We start from the raw sequence: 17506 nt of genomic DNA on the forward strand, positions 1-17506 counted from the left end.
GGATTGTGGTGAACCAGCCATGGGTATCTTAGTACCACCGGGGCTCGAGGCGAGTGGATTAGATTGAATCTAACCTTCTCTTGGTGGTTACCGGACAGGACTAGTGTTAAGGGTGGAGTGTGGTGGGTTACCCAAGCCAGCAGCCTACCGTCCAGGGGGCTACACTAGGAGCGGACGGGGAAGAGAGGCTGGCCGAAGATGGTAAGGTGGGTCGTAGGATGACCCGAGGCTGACTCTCTCCGACGTTCTCGAAGTTGGTTATCTAACCTGGTGACTAGAGCGATCAAAGCGTCCAGGCTGTTCGCGTCATCCCTGGTCGCTAATTCATCTTTTATCTTGTCGGAGAGACCCCGTCGAAACAATTACTGTAGCGCTTCGTCCTTCCACCCAGAGTCGGCCGCTAAAGTTCGGAACTCTACCGAGTATTTTGCTATGCTTCGCGAGCCCTGACGGAGAGTCAGAAGGCGCCTAGCAGCGTCCCTCCCTCAAATGGGCTGTTCAAAGACCTTCCTCATTTCAGAGATGAGGGTGGAGAAGGAGGAACAGATCTCTGGCCGGTTGTCCCAGATCGCGGTGGCCCATGATAAGGCATCCCCTCGTAACAGCCCCATGATGTACGCAATCTTTGATCTGTCCGAGCAGTACGTACGTGGCTGTTGCTCAAAAACCAGAGAGCACTGCAGTAAGAAAGCCCGGCACTTCCCTAGGTCCCCGGCGTAGGGTTCTGGTTCAGGAACATACAGCTCTCGAGGGGGTCTTGTTGACGGTTCCAGGGGCACAGACGGTCCAGGTTGCCCAGATGAGTCAGCTGGAGTTCTCGGGGGTTGAGGCGGACCAATGAAAACGGACAGCCGGTCCACCCACTCACTGACCTTCCCCACACTTGTGGTCGGCGTATGGAGGTGTTCCGTAACTTCCCGGAGCAATTGGTCATGGGCGCCCAGCAACTGGCCCTGGCTGGCGAGGGCCTGTTGCACGGGATCCGAGTCCGCTGGGTTCATGGCGGGCCAGATTGTTCTGTTACACGGATGTGGCAGGAAGAACGAACCCAAGTGCAGGACTCTGACACAGAGGCAGAATCTCCGTAGCGAGCGCAGAATCGAGACCAGGCTGAGTCAAGACTAGGGAGGCTTGATTCACAAAGAGATACGGGGTTGAAGACTTGGAGCAAGATTCCTCTCTTTCTGAGAGTTGACCAACAATCTGGCAAGGGCTGACCGGAGCTGTTGGGGTCTTATCCTCCGGTGGCTATTGGAAACCAGGTGCTGGTGATTGAGAGGAATTGGGAAAGATTGGGAATCAAGTGTGGGGATTAAGGACCAATTAGGGAGGAAAGGGAAAATGTGGGAAATGCCAGCCAGGACCATGACAAACTAGAGGTCTGATTCAAGTTTTAATCTTTCTAGCAGTATTTAGGGATGAGTTAAAGAAGGACAAACTGATCATACAGAAATAGGTATTGATAAACAGAGTGTTTCAAAAAGGAATGGAGAAAAATGGGTGAAATAGATGATTCTTCACCCCTGTACATTTACCAATCAAAATGAGGTTAACAAGTTTGAAAACAGTAAACTGCTAGAAGTCCAACACAAAATGTTGCACACACTGAGCAGGTCGAATAACATAGAAAACTAGAAAACCTACAGCACAATACAGGCCCTTCGGCCCACAAAGTTGTGCTGAACATGTCCCTACCTTAGAAATTACTAGGCTTACCTATAGCCCTCTATTTTACTAAGCTCCATGTACCTATCCAAAAGTCTCTTAAAAGACACTATCGTATCCATCTCCACCACCGTTGCTGGCAGCCCATTCCACACACTCACCACTCTCTGAGTAAAAAACTTACCCCTGACATCTCCTCTGTACCTACTCCCCAGCACCTTAAACCTGTGTCCTCTTGCGGCAACCATTTCAGCCCTGGGGAAAAAGTCTCTGTCTTTTTGAGGAGAGAAACATCTGAGGAGGGAGAAAAACAATCAGACATTACAGGCTGGACACCTTTAAAAAGTGAGTAAAGAATATTTATTTTAACTTTCGGAAGGGGATGGGTGAAAAGAATAAAAGAATGTGTGAAAGGGCAAAGACTAGGTTGACCATAGTTTTCAGTGCAGGACAGGGGTTCACAGTAGATTAGTGTGAAGAAGATGAGGAAGGGTGGCTGAAAAGATAACAGATGGCAGCAAATAATCTACTGAAGAACTCAGTGGGTTGGCCAGCATTCTGTGAGGGGAATTGTTCAAGCTTCAGGTCAGAGGCCTGCAGCAGGAATAAAAAATAATCCTGTAACTGTAAGATATAAAACACTGCAGGTACAGGAAATCTAAAATAATACTCAGTGGATCAGGTAGTTTCTACAGAGAGAGGTGTCAACAGGTTGGTGACCTTAACATCAGAATTGACCAGTCCTGGCACAAGGAGGAAAAGCTGTTCATCTAAGTTGAAGATTGAGTCCTGTTAATGCTGGTATGTTGGTCTTCCCTAAAACAGTAAGGGAGGTTAAACATAGAGAGGTCAGAATGTGAGTGGATTGACACTAAATGGTCTACTGCTACTTCTAATTCCAACATATTCTCCTACATAATATTTCACAGAGTTTCCCGTAATCCCCAAAGGATATCTTGTAGCTGACAAGAATTGCATGCTTGCCCAGTCAACTTTATGTAAAGTGATTAATCATGCAATTTCATTTGATACCCATTGTTCAGAGAGCCTTGTATACTATAACATTTCTCCCATGTGTTTCGCATCATGGAATTATGAGGATAAGCTTGATATTCAGGCTTTAAATCATTCCCTAATCTTGATATTGATTTTGTTCCCCATCTCCCATCATTGCAAATGAATCTCAGACACAAATCATTTTTGGTGTTTCAAATTTATTCTGTTTATATTCAAGTACTCTACTGATAAAAGATTGTATTAATATTTCTTTATTGGTCAAAGGAGGCCAGAAATCCAAAACCTCAATTATATTTCAGTGTGGTTATTGTAGTCCATACAAAACAGAAAATACCGTCAAGTCAGGCAGCAGCAGTAGAAACAGAGATAGACAACATTTTGGATCTGCAATCTTCCAGTTCTGATAAAGTGTCACAGGTCTAAAATATTGACTATTTCTCTTGCCACAAATATTGTCTGACCTGCTGAGTGTTTCCAGCATTTTTTGTTTTTATTTCAGATTTCCAGCATCTGCAGTGCATTTTTTAATGTATTGTATCACACATTCTTCTGTAGCCTCTTAATCAACCAAGAAGGCATGGTCAACAGAGGAAGAGGAGTGCTCACAGGACCACTTTGAGTTGGTGGACTGGATAATATTCAAGGATTCATCTTTGAGTCTGAATGAATATGCCACGGTAGTTACCGACTTATCAAGACCCGGGTGGATGAGTGTGTGTTTTCAAGAAGAGACTGGACACACCCAAATCAAAATCCATGGATGAACCAGAAGATCTGTAGTCTGCTGAGGGCTAGATTTGTGGCATTCAAGATTGTTGATCTAGAACTATACAGGAAGTCAAGGTACAACACAGGGAAGGCTATTGTAAGCTGGGCAAACAATTCTGATTGAGGTTGGAGATGGAATTGGATGCACATCAGCCCTGGCTGGGTTTGCTGGCTAGTTCTTCCTACCAAGCGAAACCTAACATCATGAATGGTTACAATGCTTCACTCGCAGATGAGATCAACATCTTTCATGCATAGTTTGAAAGAGAATAAAACTACATCTATGAAAAATCCTTGCAGCATCTGGTTACCTTGTTGTTGCTGTCTCAGAGGCTGGTGTCAGAACATCTTTCAAGAGGCATCAGGCCTGGTGTACCTGATAAGGGTCTGTGCCTGCCAATTGGCGGGAGTGTTCAAGGACATCTTCAATCTCTCACTGCTGCAGATGGAGATTCCTACTTGCTTCAAAAGGGTGACAATCACATCAGTTTCCAGGCAGAGTAGGGTGAGCTGCCTCAATGTGAAAATGTGCTTTGAGAGATTGGTCATGGCTAGAATCAACTCCTGCCTAAGCAAGGACCTAGACCTGCTGCGATTTGCCTATCGCCACAATAGGTCTACAGTGGATGCAAACTCATTGGCTCTCTACTCAGCCTTGGATCATCTGGACAATAGTAAAACATACATCAGGCTGCTGTTTATAGACTATAACTCAACGTTCAACACCATCATACCCTCAGTTCTAATCAATAAGCTCCAAATCCTGGGCTTCTGTACCTCCCTCTGCAACTGGTTCCTTGAATTCCTCACCGGGAGACCACAGTCAGTGCGGATCAGAAATAACTGTGCAGATCTCCTTCTCTTTGACAATCAACACTGGCGCACCTCAAGGATGTGTACTTAGCCCACTGCTCTACTCCTTCCATACCTACACTGTGGCTATGCACAGCTCAAATGCCATCTATAAATTTGTCAACAACACTATTTTTGGCAGAATTTCAGAACGTGTCAAAGGAGCATACAGGAGCAAGATAGATCAGCTGATTCAAGTCAAGTCAAGTCACGTTTTATTGTCATTTCGACCGTAACAGTACAGTACACAGTAAAAATGAGACAATGTTTTTCAGGACCATGGTGCTACATGAAACAGTATAAAAACTACACTGAACTACGTAAAAACAACACAGAAAAAAAAAAACTACAGATGCAGCGTGTAGTGTAAATGTCTGTAATGGCGGGAAGAGAGACCCCGATGACCTTCTTGGCTGACCTCACTATCCGCTACAGGGTCTTGTGATCTGAGATGATGCAATTTCCAAACCAGGCAGTGATGCAGCTGCTCAGGATGCTCTCAATACAACCCCTGTAGAATGTGGTGAGGATTGGGTGGTGGGAGATAGACTTTCTGCAGCCTTTGCAGGAAGTAAAGACGCTGCTGGGCTTTCTTTGCTATGGAGCTGGTGTTGAGGGACCAGGTGAGATTCTCCGCCAGGTGAACACCAAGAAATTTGGTGCTCTTACCAATCTTTACCCAGGAGCCGTCGATGTTCAGCAGAGAGTGGTCACTCCGTGCCCTCCTGAAGTCAACAACCATCTTTTTTGTTTTGTTCGCCTTCAGAGACAGGTTGTTGGCTCTGCACCAGTCCGTTAGCCGCTGAACCTCCTCTCTGTAAGCTGACTCATCGTTCTTGCTGATGGGACCCACCATGGTTGTGTCATCGGCGAACTTGATGATGTGGTTTGAGCTGTGTGTTGCAGCACAGTCGTGGGTCAGTAGATTGAACAGCAGTGGACTGAGCACACAGCCCTGGGGGGCCCCCATGCTCAGTGTGATGGTGTTGGAGATGCTGCTTCCGATCTGAACTGACTGAAGACTCCCAGTCAGGAAGTCTAGAATCCAGTTGCAGAGGGAGGTGTTCAGGCCCAATAGGCTCAGCTTTCCAATCAGTTTCTGAGGAATGATTGTGTTGAATGCTGAACTAAAGTCTATGAACAGCATTCGAACGTACATGTCTTTTTTGTCCAGGTGGGTTAGAGCCAGGTGGAGGGTGATGACAATGGCATCATCTGTTGAGCGGTTGGGACAGTACGCAAACTGCAGGGAATCCATTGAGAGGGGCAGCAGGGTCTTGATATGCCTCATGACGAGCCTCACAAAACATTTCATGATGATGGATGTAAGTGCAACGGGATGGTAGTCATTGAAGCAGGACACTGAAGACTTCTTCAACACAGAGATGATGGTCATGGCCTTGAGGCATGTTGGAATGATGGCGCTGCTTAGGGAGATGTTGAAGATGTCAGTGAGAACATCTGCTAGCTGGTCTGCGCATCCTCTAAGCACTCTGGGAGGGAGGCATCACCCGCACAGTCAAGTGATGTTGGCCTGTAGTTGGTGATGTCCTGAATGCCCTTCCACATGCGCCATGTGGCTATGGATTCGCTGCCTCTCTGATGGCCTGGGACAGTATGGCCCTCACTGTTGCTATGGCTGCCTTGTCGCCTGCTCTGAAGTCGGAGTCGCGTGTCCTCAGCAGCGCATGCTGGTTGAGAGGTTTCTCAGCAACAACTTTGGACTCAATGTCAATAAGGCCAAGGAATTGATTGTGGACTTCATCAAGGAGAAGTTGAAGGAACGCATATCAGTCCTCATCAAGGTATTAATAGTGGAAAGGTTGAGCAGTTTCAAGTTCCTGAGTATAAAACATCTCTGAAGATCTATCCTGGGCCCAACATACTGATGTAATTACAAATAAGGCACAACAGGAGCTATATTTCATTAGGAGCTTGAGGGGAATTGGTATGACACTAGAGGCACTCACAAAGTTCTACAAATGTACTGTGGAGAGCATTCTAGCTGGTTGCATCACCGTGTGGTCTGGAAGGACCAATGCACAGGATTGGGAAAAAAACTGTAGAAATTTGCAAAGTCAGCCAGCTCCATCATGGGCACTAGTCTCCCCAGCATCCAGGACATCTTCAAAAGGTGGCATCCATCATTAAGAACCCCCATCATCCAGGACATATCCTCTTCTCGTTGCTACCATCAAGGAGGGAGTACAGGAAACCAAAGACACACTCATTATTTCAGGAACAACTTCTTCCCCTCTGCCATCAGATTTTAATGAATCCATGAACACTACCTCAGTTTCCTCTCTTTTTCACTACTGATATAAATATATATATAATTATGTATTGCAATGTACTATTTCCAGATAACAACAAATTTCCCAACATATGCCAGTGATACTAAATCTGATTCTGATTTTGACATCTTAATTTTATACACATCTTTTCCCCAGGTCCAGCTGTTTTATGAATAGCTTTTAGAAACATGCACAAATCAAAAGCCAATACCCTACTGTTGACTCAACTTCCAACTAGTCATGGAATCCTTGCATTGACAAACATAATGTTTCAGTACTAGTGTTGATGGTTTACAATGGTTCACATGCTCTGGCACTTACCAACAGCACTGTAACCGTATGGATTAGCTCCTGCCAGGAATCCATTGCCATCTGCCAGGAGCAAAATCCAGAACAAAATCCCCTGCTGAGCACTTTGGACAAAATTCAGTCACTGCTGTTTTCTCTGTATCTCAAACTTTTCAATACTGAGTCCTGAAGTTCACAAAGAGGGAAAAAAATGCAGATTCTCTTCAGTGGATAAAGTCTGCAATTATGTTGAAGGGCCATTAATATAATTTTCAATTCAAGGCAGAAATTTTTCCAAGCTACAGTGCAACTGTTAAGCTCTGTTTACAAAGTATTAACTTTTTTTAGTAGGGAAGGGAATACTTGGCAAGAACGTTGAAACTTAGATGTCTTGAAGATTAACTGAACCTATACCCTGTATAACCACCCTTTTGCTTCATTTTGCTCTGGATCTGATACTGCATTGTATTTATTTTATACTTTTAATACTTTGCTGGAAATAAAACTTCATTCCCCTAATAATGAATGATGCAATTTAGCATTTAAAATTTTGTGAAAATATGTTAGTCCAGCTGAAGCAACCTTGGGTTATGATCATAATTTGTAGTTAAACCATTTGTTTCAGCTCTAATCACACCAGTAAATTGGGTCCCAAAAATCACTGTTTTGTCTAAAAGGCATAATCTTTTAATAAGATCCCAGCAAAATAAAATCCAATAAGTTAAGACCACATTCATGGTGAGAGTAGTTATTTTTTCAGTGAAAAGGAAATGAGTATACATTAGGTTTACAAACGGTAAAAATGTTAATGGAATAAAGAGGTTATATTATCAGAAAAGCAGGAACAGAAATCTCACCTAATGCTAACTCTTTTGAAGGTGTGATTTTCCAGTGCCTTTGTCACACAATCAATTCAACATGGTCCAGGAGGTGTGGACTGATGCGTATTAAATGGGTGAATCAGCCCACACCATTTGCCTATTCCATGTGTTCAAAGCCAAACTTTATAGTCTGCAGTGAATGTCAATGAGAAAGGCAACATTTGCTGACAGAATTGGCTGAGGATAGGGTACAGTTTTTAGCATGGAACAAAAATAAAACTTTGTCCAGTTCTCTCAATACACCTGCCAAACTCAGAAGCTCCTGGTCAAAGCCAACTGTTAAAGACTCTTTCGCTCTGGCTCCCATTTCTAAAATAATGGGATTTCTCTTTCCTCCTTCCCCACCTATTTCACTGCTTCTGGCAGCTGTTCCCTTTCTCCATTTTGGACTCGATTGCTTCCACCAGAATCAGGTTCTCATCCCCTACACATTCTTCTGGAGTTTCCTGGCTAATGGTTGATGCCTGACTGTTGGCTTTGTAGTTGGTCCCAGCTGGTTACTTTGTTGTGGCATTTGGCTGTGAGCGGGTGTCAAAAGCTGGCAGCTAATGATACCTAGGCTGGCTCTCACTTGTTGGCCGCTGATGCTGGTGGATGGGTGGCTTTAGTGACCAGGTCTCGGGTGGGAAGCTTCTTTAAAGTTGCTGTTGGTCGGTATCGGAGGACCAGCACCATGAAAGAGGCCAGGGAGTTAGGGCTAAAGGACCATCCTTTAGCCCTAAAGAGTAGATAGAAAATGATTTTTTAATTGACAATAGACAATAGACAATAGGTGCAGAAGTAGACCATTCGGCCCTTCGAGCCTGCACCGCCATTTTGAGATCATGGCTGATCATCTACTATCAATACCCGGTTCCTGCCTTGTCCCCATATCCTGAGATTCCCCTATCCATAAGATACCTATCTAGCTCCTTCTTGAAAGCATCTAGAGAATTGGCCTCCACTACCTTCCGAGGCAGTGCATTCCAGACCCCCACAACTCTCTGGGAGAAGAAGTTTTTCCTTAACTCTGTCCTAAATGACCTACCCCTTATTCTCAAACCATGCCCTCTGGTACTGGACTCTCCCAGCATCTGGAACATATTTCCTGCCTCTATCTTGTCCAATCCCTTAATAATCTTATATGTTTCAATCAGATCCCCTCTCAATCTCCTTAATCCCAGCGTGTACAAGCCCCAGTCTCTCTAACCTCTCTGCGTAAGACAGTTCAGACATCCCAGGAGTTAACCTCGTGAATCTACGCTGCACTCCCTCTACAACCAGGATGTCCTTCCTTAACCCTGGAGACCAAAACTGTACACAATACTCCAGGTGTGGTCTCACCAGGGCTCTGTACAAATGCAAGAGGATTTCCTTGCTCTTGTACTCAATTCCCTTTGTAATAAAGGCCAACATTCCATTAGCCTTCTTCACTGCCTGCTGCACTTGCTCATTCACCTTCAGTGACTGATGAACAAGGACTCCTAGATCTCTTTGTATTTCTCCCTTACCTAACTCTACACCGTTCAGATAATAATCTGCCTTCCTGTTCTTACTCCCAAAGTGGATAACCTCACACTTATTCACATTAAACGTCATCTGCCAAGTATCTGCCCACTCACCCAGCCTATCCAAGTCACCCTGAATTCTCCTAACATCCTCATCACATGTCACACTGCCACCCAGCTTAGTATCATCAGCAAATTTGCTGATGTTATTCTCAATGCCTTCATCTAAATCATTGACGTAAATTGTAAACAGCTGTGGTCCCAATACCGAGCCCTGTGGCACCCCACTAGTCACCACCTGCCATTCCGAGAAACACCCATTCACCACTACCCTTTGCTTTCTATCTGCCAACCAGTTTTCTATCCATGTCAATGTCTTCCCCCCGATGCCCTGAGCTTTGATTTTACCCACCAATCTCCTATGTGGGACCTTATTGAGCACCATAATTGCAAATTGGCTCCATTTGGGAAAGAGCAAATTTTGATCACTCTGAAGGGAGAGGTATTAGCACATTCAACACCAATGTATGTCAGAGGAAAATGTAGTAGGCAGATCACCACACAAATATTCATGTGATGTTAATTTGATATCATTATGCCCAATCAGCTGATTAATAATGTCAAATATCATGAGTTAAGCTTGCACAGCTACAATTTCAACACCAGGATGAAACCTCCCAACCTTCCTGTCCAGAAAGAACCACTCTTAGATTCAAGCACTGTTTAGAATTGGTAGGAGTACATGGAGTTTACAGAGAGTAGAGAGTAGTGTTCACAGAGGCTGCAATAATTTCAAGGTTTCTGGCATATGCTTCTAAACATGGGTACTTTCCATAAGACATAGGACTGGAGTTAGGCCATTTGGCCCATCAGGAGCTGCTCTGCTATTCTATCATGACTAATTTATTAACCTCCCAACCCCATTCTCTTGCCGCCTTCTCATATTCTTTGATGCCCTTACCAATCAAGAACCTATCAACCTCTGCTTTAAGTATACCTCATGACTTGGCCTCCACATCCATCTGGGGCAATAAATTCCACAGATTCACCACCCTCTGGCTGAAGAAATTCTTTTTCATCTCTTCTGAGGCTGTGCCATGTGGCCCTAGACTCCCCCATTTCAGGAAACACCCTCTCCATATCCACTCTATTCATTGCCATTCATAACCATTCCTCATGAAATAGATAGATACTTTATTGATCCTAAAGGAAATTACAGTGTCACAGTAGCATTACAAGTGCACAGATATAAATATTAGAAGAGAAGTAGAAAGAATAAAAAAAAGTTGCCACAAACAGTTGAATAGGAGGGGCAATACACTTCCCCGTCTATAGGTTGACATGTTATAGAGCCTAATGGCCGAGGGTAAAAATGACCTCATATAGCGCTGTTTGGAGCAGTGCAGTTGTCTTAGTCTATTACTAAGTGTTCCTCTGTTCAGCCAAGGTGGCATGCAGAGGGTGAGAAATACTGTCCAGAATTGCTAGGATTTTCTGTAAGGTCCTTTGTTCTAGAACAGTCTCCAGTGGGTCCAGCTTGACTCCTGTAACAGAGCCATCCTTTCTAATCAGCTTATTGAGCCTGATGGCATCACCCGTGTTGATGCCATTGCCCCAGAATGCCACCATGTAGAAGACTGTACTAGCCACAGCGGACTGGTAGAATATGTGAAGGAGCGGCCTGCATACTCCAAAGGAAGCACATTCCTCAGGAAGTAGAGGTGACTCTGGCCCTTCTTGTACACGGCCTCTGTGTTGGTGCGCCACTCAAGTCTGTCATCCAGGTGCACCCCCAGGTACCTGTGGATCTGAGGATGTAAATTTCCCTCCACTGAGGATATTTATAGCAGCAGCTGCAGAATGAAAGCCTGGAAGATCACTGGGGACACCAGTCACCCCAACCATGAACTGTTTCAGCTGCTTCTGTCTGGCAAATGCTACTGCAGTATGATAGCATAGGCCAACAGGCTACTGGACAGTTTCTTTCTACGAGCCATTAGACTTCTAAATTCACATGTCTGTACATTGCAAAGGAGGCATAACATAAAGATTTTTACTCCCTCACATTGTGAAATGGAAGTAAGATTTAAACAAATTCTTAATTCTAACTCTGTAGGTCCTCACAACATCCATGTCATCACCATCAATAGTAACAGAGAGTAATGCAGGCTTAGTCTTCCTAAAGTCCATCACCATTCCCTGTGTCTTACTAATGTTGAGCTACAAATGATTCAACTTGCAGCATTTGACAAAGTCTTCCATCAGGGCCCTGTATTCATCCTTCCATCCTCCCTTTATACAACCAACTATTGCTGAATCATCAGAGAACTCCTGCATTTTGCATGACTCAGTGTCGTATCTGAAGTCTGATGTATACGGGATAAATAGAAAGGGAGCTGTGGGGCCTCAGTGCTGCTTATAGCCATATCTGACACACAACTCTGAAGCCACACATACTGTGGTCTGCCAGTCAGGTAGTCCATTATCCAGGATACAATGGAAGTGCCAATCTGCATTGAATCGGTGTTTCCCCCAGCAATGAGGGCCGGATGGTATTGAAGGCACGTGAGAAATCAAAAACAACATGATCCTCACAGTGCTGACCTACTTATCCAAATGGGAGTAGGCTCTGTTCAGCAGGAAGATGACAGCATCATTGACTCCAATGTGATCCTGGCAGGCAAACTGCAGAGGATTGAGCACAGGAGAATGAGATGAGTAAGTGAAAGAGAAAACAATCTGTTAGACAGGAGAAGATGAGGAGAAGGAGTAGGGCCCTCAGCGGGATGCCATATTTACCAACGATCCTTGGGACAGTTCAAAGTTCAAAATAAATTTATTATCATATTACATATGTCACTGTATACGACCCTGAAGTCCATTTTCTTGCAGGCATTCACAGTAGATCAAAGAAATACAATAGAATCAATGAAAAGTTACATACATGCAAAGACTGATAAACAACCAATGTGCAAAAGAAGACAATATGTGCAATTAAGTAATAATAATAATAAATAAATAACTCTGAGACCATGAGTTGCAGAGTCCTTGAACGTGGGTCCATAGATTATGGAATCAGCTCAGTACTGAGGTGAGTGAAGTTATCCATGATGGATCAGAGACCTAATGGCTGAAGAGTAATAACTGTTCCTAAACCTGGTGGTGTTATTACCCCTCAGTTCTCCCATTCTCACCTCAGAAGTAAGTAAGAGAAGCTTATGATTAAGAAAGGATGTCCTCATTGTAACGTTCTAGATGTCCATTCACAGCTAAAATGGTACAGAGTGCTGTAAATGTTGCTTTGCCTATGGGTGTTAATAATTCCCATCTATGTATATAACTTCTCTTGTAGACAGTTTGCTGTTGCTCGCCGGAGGTCACAGGTAATCTTTGCATCGAACGTGCTAAGTGCATTTCGTTCACCCTCATAAATGAATAACAGTCTAAATATACAGCTGCAAGAGTAATGTGGGCTTCCCACTAGTGCAGGGGTGTGCTGATTGCACTTTAAGGCATCCACGTGTCAATACGGTTGTGTGCTGTAATTGGAAGTGTGTCCATTTGCTGAGTGTCTTTTTGGTTCATGATCATACATGGACCATTATGCCAGTAAATGAAGAGTATCCAGGTATGAAGCAGATATGGTTTGTGATAGTGATAGGAAGTTCCACAGCAAAGAGAAGGTTGTCTATGAGAGTAAGGATTATCTTATGAGCATATGGCTCTAAATACCAGTCAGTAACCCATGGACACATGGATAATATGCCTACATTTGGAACCATATTCTTACATCGGATGTAATTAGATCAAGGTTGTTATCAACAAAACATTATCTCAGTAGACAACTCTGGAGTAACTCCGCAGTAGTTAACCAGACTATTTATGTAAAAATAATCTTAAGAAAGAAATTAGAAAAGCTAAAAGAAGATATGAGGTTGCTTTGGCAAGTAAAGTGAAAATAAATCCAAAGGGTTTCTACAGTTATATTAATAGCAAAAGGATAGTGAGGGATAAAATTGGTCCCTTAGAGAATCAAAGTGGACAGCTATGTGTGGAGCCAAAAGAGATGGGGGAGATTTTGAACAACATCCTTTCTTCAGTATTCACTAAGGAGAAGGATATTGAATTGTGTAAGGTAAGGGAAACAAGTAGGGTAGTTATGGAAACTATGATGACTAAAGAAGAGGAAGTACTGGTGCTTTTAAAGAATATAAAAGTGGATAAGTCGCCAGATCCTGACAGGATATTCCCTAGGACCTTGAGGGAAGTTAGTGTAGAAATAGCAAGGGCTCTGACAGAATTATTTCAAATGTCATTAGAAACGGGGATGGTGCCAGAGGATTGGCGTTTTGCTCATGTGGTTCCATTGTTTAAAAATGGTTCTAAGAGTAAACCTAGCATTATCGGCCTGTAAGTTTGATGTCAGTGGTGGGTAAATTAATGGAAAGTATTCTTAGAAATGGCATATATAATTATCTGGATAGATAGGGTCTGATTAGGAACAGTCAACATGGATTTGTGCATGGAAGGTCATGTTTGACAAATCTTATTGAATTTTTTGAAGAGGTTACGAGGAAAGTTGATGAGGGTAAAGCAGTGGATGTTGTCTATATGGACTTCAGTATGGCCTTTGACAAGGTTCCACATGGAAGGTTGGTTGGGAAGGTTCAATCGTTAGGTATTAATATTGAAGTAGTAAAATGGATTCAACAGTGGCTGGATGGGAGATGCCAGAGAATAGTGGTGGATAACTGTTTGTCAGGTTGGAGGCTGGTGACTAGTGGTGTGCCTCAGGGATCTGTACTGGGTCCAGTGTTGTTTGTCATATACATTAATGATCTGGATGATGGGGTGGTAAATTGGATTAGTAAGTATGCCGATGATACTAAGATACGTGGCGTTGTGGATAATGAAGTAGGTTTTCAAAGCTTGCAGAGAGATTTAGGCCAGTTAGAAGAGTGGGCTGAAAAATGACAGATGGAGTTTAATGCTGATAAGTGTGAGGTGCTACATTTTGGTAGGACTAATCAAAACAGGACATACAGGTACATGGTAAATGTAGGGCATTGAGGAATGCAGTAGAACAGAGTGATCTAGGAATAATGGTGCATAGTTCTCTGAAGGTGGAATCTCATGTGGATAGGGTGGTGCAGAAAGCTTTTGGTATGCGGGCCTTTATAAATCAGAGCATTGAGTACAGGAGTTGAGATGTAATGTTAAAATTGGACAAGGCATTGGTGAGGCCAAACTTGGAGTATACTGTACAGTTCTGGTCACCGAATTATAGGAAAGATGTCAACAAAATAGAGAGAGTACAGAGGAGATTTACTAGAATGTTACCTGGGTTTCAGCACTTAAGTTACAGAGAAAGGTTGAACAAGTTAGGTCTTTATTCTTTGGAACATAGAAAGTTGAGGGAGGACTTGATAGAGGTATTTAAAATTATGAGGGAATAGATAGAGTTGATAAGGATAGGCTTTTTCCATTGAGAGTAGGGGAGATTCAAACAAGAGGACATGAGTTGAGAGTTAGGGGGCAAAAGTTTAGGGGTAACACGAGGGGGAATTTCTTTACTCAGAGAGTGGTAGCTGTCTGGAACAAGCTTCCAGTAGAAGTGGTAGAGGCAGGTTCGATATAGTCATTTAAAAACAAAAATTGGATAGGTATATGGACAGGAAAGGAATGGAGGGTTATGGGCTGAGTGCAGGTCAGTGGGACTAGGTGAGAGTAAGCATTTGGCACGGACTAGAAGGGCTGAGATGGCCTATTTCCATTCTGTAATTGTTATATGGTTATATGATTATTCTGTATTTGCAATCGACATATTAAGAAAGTTCAATTTTTCAATTTAAGTTATTCGGATATAAGAATCCTTAGTTCAAAAAGGATTTCAGATGGCTTACCTTTGTGCATGATACGTGTCAATGATTGTTAAACTATTCTATGGTGTGAGCAATTTAAAAGAGAGCATCATTTGGAAAGCAGTGAGATTTAAAGGGGAAAGGTTTGGCTTTGATGACATGTTATTCAAAATGTAACAACTAACAATGAAAGAATTAATATCATGCTAGCACCAAAATTTGTGGCTAGCGTACTTGCTAACATCAAAGATAACTCCCCCACAAAAATTTTACTCTTCCTTTGAGAATTGTTTCCTACATCCAACTCAGAGAGTGTCAGGCATCAGTTCAAGGAAATTGCAGAGTTGTCGTAAACTTCACAGAGTAATTACTGGGAATACTGTCAGATTTGCTGTCATTATTACACCAAATTCCAGGCTTTATAATCCACCTCCATCTAATACTTTCCTGGAATTTCAAAAAACAATGTCAGGTACAGTCCAAACTAATTAGTAACAAATGCAATATTGTGCTATCCCTCTTCCAAATTATTATGGGAAAATGTTTTATGTTTACAAAAGACTTTGACACCAACTGCAATATTAATGCACTTTTTATCTTTTCCTAGGGTTACATTTTGTTTTTAAGCTGGAGGTTATTTGGCACATAGATGGAAGGTAACAGGATAAAGGAGAGGGAGATCTGGGCGTGGTTCCAAAGAAAAGTATTAGAATGTTGGACCACATGCAGTATACATTTCAACAGCTTCATATATAAGCTACTAAATGGTATCCCTGGAGAAACGTCTGGTACATATATTGCTGAATTTGAGAGGATAATTATGCCAGGCATTTCACCCATCTTGGTTACAAATCTGCCTCAGAGGGAATGAGTTCAGCAAACTTGTTGGAACATATGTAGCAATATTCCTGTTTCACTGCATTATCTCCAGTAGGGACACAGATTTTTAAACTTGTGCCAAGTGTATCCTGTCCAAAAAACATTTAAGCAGCTACTTATGCTTTTTGCCTGGTTACAATGAGCATCCTTGACTTCTCCAAGTTAGGTAGTTTTGCGTGCATTTTGAAATGCATGACAGCTTTTGGGTACAGCCTTCCACTGCAGGATGAGTTTCCACAGGCAGAAGTATGTATTATTGTTGGCTTTCTGGCAATAGTCTATAGATAGCCTGAAGAAATTTGTAAATGACATCTTTTCAATCAATTTGCTATTGCTCCCTTAGCTGCAGAATGATTTGATTGTTTTTGTTGGAAAATTCTGCAAAATCCTTTCAAATTGCTAGCTTTCCAAACCAAGAAATGATGGCTCTGGCATACATAGGGCAACTAGAGGATATTGAAGTATTCCCCGGTGTCTTACCACACTCTGTGCATTTGTGAGACACATTACTGGCTCTGAGCTTAAAAATGCAAAAGCTGTTAACATAATTGATAAGCCACAAAGGCTGATTTCTGAAAAATAGGAGGTTAAATTTGATAGAAGTGGAAAGGGAACTAAGGAATTAGGTTATAAAAAATACCAATGGTAATCAACCCAGACTGTGCAAACTAACTACTGTCTGCTTATTAGCATGCTTGTAACATCCAGACCCAGAATAAGTTCATTAGCAGCTCAGCAGCAGTCTCAACGTTTAAACTATTTAAGGGCAGTCAGTGCTTCTTAAAGGGAAGATGCATTATGGCTTTTGCAACTAGTGGAAGGAAACTAAGCAGTAATACTTGGCCATGTATGCAGTACCAAGTGGGACATAGTCACAGTTTCCTGATGCTCCACAGTTGTAGGGTCTCCATCCTATCATAGACATTCAATTTGTTCTCTCTCATCCTGTCTCCTTTCAGCAATTTAAAATATATTTGAATTCTAAACATTCATATATATACAGATATATATATATATATAACATAACATATAACAATTACAGCATGGAAACAGGCCATCTCAGCCCTTCTAGTCCATGCCGAACGCTTACACTCGCCTAGTCCCACCAACCTGCACTCAGCCCATAACCCTCATTCCTTTCCTGTCCATATACCTATCCAATTTTACTTTAAATGGCAATACCAAACCTACCTCTACCACTTCTACTGGAAGCTCATTCCACACAGCTACCACTCTCTGAGTAAAGAAGTTCCCCCTCGTGTTACCCCTAAACTTTTGCCCCCTAACTCTCAACTCATGTCCTCTTGTTTGAATCTCCCCTACTCTCAATGTAAAAAGCCTATCCTTATCAACTCTATCCCCCTCATAATTTTAAATACCTCTATCAAGTCCCCCCTCAACCTTCTACGCTCCAAAGAATAAAGACCTAACTTGTTCAGCCTTTCTCTGTAAATCAGGTGCTGAAATCCAGGTAACATTCTAGTAAATCTAGTAAATACATCTGATAAAAGATC

Source organism: Hemitrygon akajei, chromosome 17 (genome assembly GCF_048418815.1).
Source record: "Hemitrygon akajei chromosome 17, sHemAka1.3, whole genome shotgun sequence".
Lineage (NCBI taxonomy): Eukaryota > Metazoa > Chordata > Chondrichthyes > Myliobatiformes > Dasyatidae > Hemitrygon > Hemitrygon akajei.